Here is an 8,986-nt window from a genome sequence, read left to right on the forward strand (position 1 = left end):
TCAAGATTTTTCATTCAAAACAAAACAAACCCATCAAATGGGAAGCCCATTTGGTCCTATGTATATTTAATGGGTAAAAAAAATTGTGAAATATTAGGGCGTAAAAAAACCAGGGAAATTTGTAAAAAAAAATTGATCGCAAACCATGCGGGTTGAATACCAAAAGGATGGAATAACTAAAATGTCAATGACGACATGGACACAATAGCAAAATAAAAGCAATAATATTAGGCTGTTTACTGCAACTTGAAAATAGAGTGCCAATTAAGAAGTTAATAGGTTTTTAAAGTATATAGTTTATATATAGTGGGCAAATGATTCAAACTTTAAATAGTCTATTTCTAATTTTAATTACAAATTAATTTTATATATTTTATTTAATAATAAAAATTATCTTTTATTTTATAAATTATTATTTTATTATTTATTTATCTATATTTTTTTTATCAAAAATAGGAGATTTGAATCCGTAACCTCTTAATTGAGTATAGAGAAATTATGCCATTTGAGCTATAATTCATTGGCCATCTATCTGTTTATTAATAATAAAAAATTAAAACAATAACAAATTAGATCTTCTATTAATCGTAATAAATATTTTACAATTTTAATCGATCATAATTTTATCATAGATCCGTTACATATGTATTGGATTGGAAAAATTGTGTTTGTTAGAAATTCAATCGATTGGATGCACAAATCAATCGATTGAAATTCAGTTTTTCAAACTTCAATCCATTGGAATTGATACACAATCGATTAAATTTTGCAAGTCATGTGGATTTTTCTTATTCAATCGATTGGTCATATTACCCAATCGATTTAAGTCTTCAAAGCAATGTATATTTTCACAATTCAATTGATTGGTTGTGTTACCCAGTCGATTGAATTGTCCCATGCCTTATATGTTACGCTTCTTTAATTTTTTCTGCTCGTGATTATAAATTATTATTTTATTATTCATCTATCTTATCTTTAAAATTTTATCTTCAATTTTAAAATTTTTATTTTGATTTAGATACTCTAATCTTTTCTTTTCTTTGATATTAAGATTATAAATTGGTGAATAATCTATCAACAATTACTCAATCCTACCATTAGAATCGTTTATCAATTGATTATCAATTTTTTTCATTGTTTTTGTTCATTGTTTATCCATCTCTTTAATATCCAATTTTTCTTCATTGTTTATCCATCTCTTTAATATCCAATATTTATTCATTATTAATTGATAATCACGGTTGGCGATAGAGATCCAATCAATTTTTCACTGTAGTGTTTAGAAAATAATCCATTGTTTTGATTACAAAATCAAGATTAGTCTCTAATTTTGTAATTCTTTGTCTGGATTCTTTATTCATGCAATTGATTATGTAATGAAAAAATTTTTTTTTTATCTTTTAGTAATAGATTTTTTTTGAAATAAAATAAAAAAATTATTATTTTCCAAAACCCAATTTTTCAACTTTAATTTTTCAAATACGAATTTTTTATGCAAAGCAAGGCAAACTTCACTTCAAATTCTAAAAAAATGGCTAACTCAAATTATTAATCATCACAATAGACAATGGCAACCATTATAGGAGTACATAAGAGTAAGTCTTGTTTTTATTAGAAAAATAATGTCTTTTTTAAATTTATAATAAAAAAATTCTTGTTAAATACGGTTTATTCCCGTATCTATGTATTTTTCAAGTTGCTTTGAATAAAGAAATCTCACGTGCCGTGAAAAAATCAATTGATTGAATAAAGAAACCCACATGCAGTGGAAAATTCAATCGATTGAATTTCTAACAAACACGATTTTTCTAATCCAATATGTATGTAACGGATTAATGATAAAATTACGATCGATTAATATTGTAAAATATTTATTACGATTAATGGAATATTTAATTTGTTATTGTTTTAGTTTTTGATTATTAATAAATATGATAGATGAATGATAAAATAATAATTTATAAAATAAAAAATAGATTTTATAATTAAATAATATATAAAAGATTAATTTGTAATTAAAATTAAATAAGAACTATTTAGCAGTTATTAAAAAACTTAAAAAACATATTTTGTTATGGACCATTTAATGGTCCAAACGTTATAGGACCATCAAATCCGGTGCCTAGTAAACGAGTGTAAAATTTCACCTTTGAAAACATGTTCCAAATCACGACTATACGAAAAACGTATTTAATCAACATGTTTTTTTATTTTTTTTTAATAATTGACAAATAATTCTTTTTAAATTTTATTTATTAGTTGATTCTTCATATATTATTTAATTTATTATTTTATTATTTATTATTCATTTATTTTATCTTTATAATTTTATCATTAATAATTTAATATTCTATTAATAACATCTTCATTCTTCTTTCCAATTATATTTTGAATTTGGAATCCTAATCTCATCTTTTATTTCAGTCTTAATATTAACAATTTAATAATCTATCATCAGTCTCTTTTTTATTCTCCAATTTTTATAATTGTAAATCGAATCTCCTTCCTCCTATGATCATCAGTTTGTACAATAGCAACTCGGGTTTTATCAGGTATGTATTCTTTGCAATTGCAAGAAATTCTAATTTGTCACGAAACACAGTTGATTTTTTAATCCAGTCAATTGGTTAGCGATTAGAAATCTTTCTTTTCACAATAATATATTGTTTTACTGACAAATGTTAAAGTTTTAGTTTTCTTTAATGATCCAATTGATTGGAAGCTTTTTTTAATTGATTAAATTTCTACTACACAAGTGATTTATACCTTAATCCTATACATTTAAATACTAGTTATATATCTAAACCCAAAATCTTAAATATTTAAAGACTAAATATATTCCATTTAAAGCTAATTATAAAGATATCAGAATCTAAAATTTAGCGTTTTTAGGAAACAGTTTTAGCGACTCGTAACACAGCGTACTTTTTTATTATCCAAAATTCTAAGGTAAATACTTTAACAATGGTAATGTTATAACGACAAAAATTGGAGTCTTACCTTCTTAGGGATGGAGGAGTATACTAAAAGACCAAAAGATTGTTGAAAAAAGTCTTAATTGGACTGTAGATACTGAAGAGAATATCCGAACCTTTGAAGATTTTTGGCTGCCTCTTCCGTATCCTTTTAATGATTTCTGACATGCCAAACAGACAAATTATTTCTAAGTTAGTTCCAAGAGTTAAAGATCTAATTACTGAAAGCAGGAATTAGAATCAGAATCTCATTCAAGAATTATTTCTTCAAGACGTTGCAGACAGAATTTTGTCAGTTAAAAAATTCAGCAGAGTAGGGACAAATTGCAATGAAATTTGAACAAATCCAAGTAATATGATACCCTTCCGGTTACAAAATTAGCTATTTATTTTACCACCCGCCTCTGGATCTTTGCCCTAATTATATGCATAGAAAAATTCGTGGATTGATCTATGGAAGTTAAACTTGCCTCACAAAATTAAGCTATTTATCTGGAAAGCTCTCTATTGCCGGCTTCCGGTGCTTACCCAAATTCATCACCGCATCCCATTTATATCGCCAATATGCCCCTGCTATCATGAAGCAACAGAAACAATCACTCATTATTTGATCGATTGCTCTAGAATAAAAGAAGTATGGTCTCAAAGTTATCTTCGTGACTGTCTTCCCCCTCAGAGTTCTAACGACTTTTGGACATGGTAGACTGCATCAACAGAGATGCTTAAACCATTGAAAAATGCTGACCTTAATCCTCAATTGCTTGCCATCATTTGCTAGAACTGCTGGAAAACTCACAACCAGTTAATTTTTAAAAGTTCTACTTCAATATCGTCTGTCATTCTAGCAAACTCTGTCAAGTTGCTCCGTGAAATCCAAAAAACTTCCGGTTTAGATCGTTATCTTCATGAGGCAAACTCTTAGTTTTATTCAATTTGATCTATCATTCTTTCTTTTTTAAGATTTTTCTTCGTTTTTCGACCGTGCATCATTGGATGAATACCTTCAGTGTATTATTTTAAAAAATTTCCACCTTTTATTATGTTGTCTTGCTTTTGAACATTTTTATATTTTATTTTTCAATAATTAATAAAATATAACCTACCATATTTGGAAAAAAGTAAAAACTATAAATTATTAAATCCTTACCTCTAGATGATATATTTTGAACCCTGACACATAAATTCCAATGATAAGACATGCATATATGTAGTTAATAATCCTATCTAGTAGGATAAAACTCCCTGTTATTGCTTTTATATATGAATCTCCATGATATATGGTCCTCTTCTTCTACTTTGGTGTTTCTCAGCCATGTGCTTGCAGGGTAAAGAAGGTGCTAAGCTTAGAAGTATTGCTCCGGTAACTCTCAACATAGTTGTACAGCAGTGTCATGAATTAGCTCACAAGTGCGTGCTGCTGTTCCACTTCTTTTCTTTCTTATCATTACTATTAACACATGTATCACTACAGATGATAGCCTTATGAGAAATTTCTTTATGTTCTTCTTGTTAGGTATTGTGAGAGTTATCTTCCAATCTTACTAGAAGAATGTCAGGACAATAATTCTGAAATCAAAGATGTTTGTTTTCATTGGTATTACACTTGTTAATCGTCATGTATGTATGCTCAAATTCTTGTGTCTCTCGATATTTTTCAGAAAGCAACACGTGGAATTCGAATATGTGCAGGATTTAAAACACCTCATTTGAAGCCTCTTGTCAATAGTACCCTGTTTGTTCCATAATAATGAATGCCTTTTCTAAACTATTGTAGTTTTCTTTCTTTTTATTATTTTTTTATTTTTATTTTTATTTTTTTATATATATGAAAATAATCAATGATGGTTATCAGTGGCTAAGAGAAGGAGGGGTTGAATCTTAGTCTTCTTTTTCTGAATATTACTTTCTGCCTTTTAGAATAGCTCCAGGCGATATTTATACTTTTTGTCTCATAACAGGTCAAGAGACATTTTCTTTTTGTCTCGTAATCGATTAAAAGATATTTTTCAATTTGGTCTCACATGAACAGAAATAGAAAAGGAGTAGAAGAGAAAGAGAGAATCACACCCAGAAGTATTCTGGTTCAGCTGCTAAGTACAATGCAGCCTACGTTCAGTCTCCATCACAACAGTAACGGAATTTCACTATAATCAAATAGATTACAAACACCAATTCTTCCCTAGAAACTACACATTCACAATATCCAGCTTATATTTTTTTTTTCAAATTGAACTAGCTCTTTCTTTATTGCTTTCACCCATGAGGGATCTTCAAGAGCTTGCTTCAAATTGAGAGGTTCTAATTGGGACAAGAAAGCAATATTGTTTGCCTCCACTTGCTTCTTGCTTGAGGATATAGTAGTCATGCCTTGTGAAAGGTCTCCAATGATGAATTCATGAGGGTAATTCTTTAAGAACTTCCATTCACGTTACTTTTGAGTTGAGGCTTCAGCTTGACCTTGGCAAGGTTCTGATGAGTCCATTGTTCTGAATTCTCTTGCTTGATTAGGAGACAAAATAAAAATGTCTCCTTCATTCACAAGAGCCATTTTTGGACTAACGATATCCACAGCTGGAACAAATTTGAGATTCGCTTGGTTCACTTGAGGATTTGCTTCTGTTTTACTTTCTGCATCAATTTTCTAGGCAACACTTGAAATGGAGTTAGACTCACAAAAAATAATATGTATGGACTCCTCAATTTATTCTATGTTCCTTGATGTAAACTCTATAAGCTTTACTAGTGGTTGACTATTCAACAAAGACACCTTTATAAAATTTTGGATCAAATTTTGTAAGATTATCTTTAGTGTTTAACACAAAATATTTGCATCCAAAAGTATGAAAGTACTTAAGATTGGGTGGTATTCTTTTTCAAAGTTCATATGGTGTTTTCTTTAAAACTTTTCTAATGATAATTTGGTTCAAAATATAGCTTCAGTCTAAAAGAATTTTAGAATTTCATTTTTACCAAAACATAGCCCTAGTCATTTCTTGAAGGCCTCTATTTCTCCTTTCAACAACTCTATTTTATTGAGGTATACTAAAACATGAAAAATTATATGAAATACTAAATTCATCGAAGTGTTATTTTCCAAACTCATTTCCATGATCACTTCTTAAGGAAATAATTTTCAAAAAAACTCATTTTAAATCTTTTTGTATAGAGTTGAAAAATCAAGAAAGACATCATTCTTATGATCTAAAAAAAGAATCCATCCAAATTTAATATAGTCATCAAACACCACTAAGCTATAGTACTTACCACCAAGACTTTGAGTCCTTATAGGACCAAAAAGATCAATATCTAGCATTTTCATTGTTCTTTTGCTTGAGATGTCATCCTTGGATTTGAAAGATTTTTTTTTTTTTTGGCTTGTTTACCCAATTGACCCAATTGACAATTATCACAAGTGATGTCTTTGTCAAATTTTATTTTAGGAAGACTTCTAACCACATTCTTTTTCACAAGTTTAGAAATTTAAAACATGTTTGCATGTCCCAATTTCTTGTACCATAACCTTTTTTTTATTCTAAAGAAGTAAAATAAGCTACATTTTGTTCTTTTTAATTCCTCTAAAGTTAGTCCATACACATTCTTGCATATTTTAATTTCAAACAAAATTTTACCATATTTTTCACACACAACCAAGTATTTCAATTTCTTGTGAATAGCCAAACAATATAAATCACACAATTGGCTAATGCCTAGCAGATTGTGTCTCAACCCATCAACTCAAAATACAACATCAATGAAAGTTGAGAAATTCTCACCAACCTTACCTATGGTCACAATTTTTCATTTACCATTGTCACCGAAAGTCACAAAACTTCCATCAAATTTATCAAGCTTGATGAAGAAAGTGAACTTCTCGGTCATGTGCCTAGAGCATCCCCTATTCAAGTATCACATGTCTTTCATCTTCTTGGATGCTAAGCAAAACTGCACAAATCTTTTATGTATCCAAACTAATTTGGATTCTTTGAAGTTAGTCCTTCTTGATTTTTCAAGTGCATTAAAATCACAAACAACTTTGTATGTTTTGTTTCCTACTCTTCTTTTGTCAATAAAGCATTAAAAAGAAGAGTGACCAGATTTATTGCAATTAAAACAGTGATTTGTGTGAGTATGTTACTGAAAACACTTTAAGATATGATGTTGATGGTGATCAAAAGATTTGAATTTTTTGATATTTGAAATGGTGCATTTCTTTTGAAAGATCCATCTCTAACATTAGTACCTCCTTTTGATGCCAAAAACCTTAAACCATAATTTCTTGGCACAAATGGGTATCTAGAACGTGAGACTCTTTTGTGAAAGAGAAATTTTCTAAAAACGTCCTCATTGTTAGAGATATAACCCAGACCAGAGTTTATTTGAAGCAGATTCAGGTTTTGAATAAGATGCATTTTTATAAAAAAAATATGGCTTTTCAAAATCAGCATCAATGTTAGATGAGTATTCAAGGCCAGATTTATCAAATGATGATTTTATTTTTAAAGATGATGCTGTGAATTTGCAAGTGATTTTTTTTTAAAAAAATGCATCATTTTTCATTACATACCCTAAACCTGATTTTTTAAACAAAGTTCTTTGATTAGCAAGTAATTTGTCTAAGTTGCTTGAGTTATGTGCAAATTTTGCTAAATCATGATTCAAACTTTTGATCATTTCATTTAATCTTTTACTTTCAGCAACAGATTTTTGAGAGAGATCAATAATGTGCTTTCCATTGAATATTTTAATTTCAGATTTAAAAAAATCTATTTTCTTTAATGAAATTAAAAGCACATTTGGTCTCCTTCACCCTTTTCTTTCAAAAACTCATTTTCAGCATTCAAAACTTTATTTTCAGATTTATATTTGTTGTATTTATTCAGCAATAATTCAGAAAGATGAGAGAGATCATCAATAGTCACATGCAAATCATCAAGAGATAAGTCATAGAAATTTACCTCTTGTTGATTTTCTTCAGCCATGAAACAAATTTGTACTCTATCTTCGGAGTCTTCTTCTTTATCTGAGTCAATCTTGAGATCCTCCCAAAAAGCCATAAGTCATTTCCTTTTTTAGTTCCTTTGAGTTGCCACCTCTGCTTCTTCCTTTGAGTTTCATCATCCTTCTAAGTTTCCTAGCAAAATATGCAAACTCGTAATCTTATAAATAGTCACTAGATTCATCATCTAATGATTCTGTGCAAGATTTAAGAGCTACTCTCCCTTTTTTTGTCATCATTATTTTTTTTCATATGCTAGTAACTTTTCTCTCAACTCATTACAGGTTATTTCACTTTCCACTCTCTTGTCAAGCTTCTCAAGATTTTTCTCACTAGCATTTGTTCGGAATGAGTAATCCCTATAGCTTCGAAGCTATTACTGATGATAAAGAATGTCATCAATTGATTATGCTTTCTTCATAAAGAATATCTCATACTCTTTGCTCAGCATGTTAATGTTGGTTTCTTTTACTTGTGTGGTGCCCTCATTTGTGACTTGAAACTTTATCCCATATTTTTTTTTGCCGTTTTGCATCTTGAATCCTTCCGGTATTCCTTGAAGCTGATTACACAGTTCAGCATGTTGACAGCATTGCCATTTATTTTTTCTTTCCTTTTGCCATCTTCATTCCATTCTGCTTTGACTTTGGGAGAGGCAATACCACCAGCGTCATCCTTTGTAGAACTTGAGGACCATTTATGATTATCTTCCATATGTTGTAATCCACTGACTGAGAAAAGATCTTCGTTCTTTCTTTTCAATAGTTGAAGTTTTTTTTTTTGAAGAATGGAGATCTGTTGTTGGACTGTCCTTCTGTCAGAATATAAGCCACTGTGTTTGAACCCATGTAGTTCGCCATCAGGATCTTTTCCTCCAAGCTGTGAAGCTTGATCTCTTTGAGACCAAGCTCTGATACCAATTGATGGTTATCAGTGGCTAAGAGAAGGGAGGGTTGAATCTTAGCCATCTTTTTCTGAATATTACTTTCTGCCTTTTAGAATAGTTCCAGGAGAT

The sequence above is a fragment of the Arachis hypogaea genome, chromosome 12, assembly GCF_003086295.3.
Source record: "Arachis hypogaea cultivar Tifrunner chromosome 12, arahy.Tifrunner.gnm2.J5K5, whole genome shotgun sequence".
Classification (NCBI taxonomy): Eukaryota; Viridiplantae; Streptophyta; class Magnoliopsida; order Fabales; family Fabaceae; genus Arachis; species Arachis hypogaea.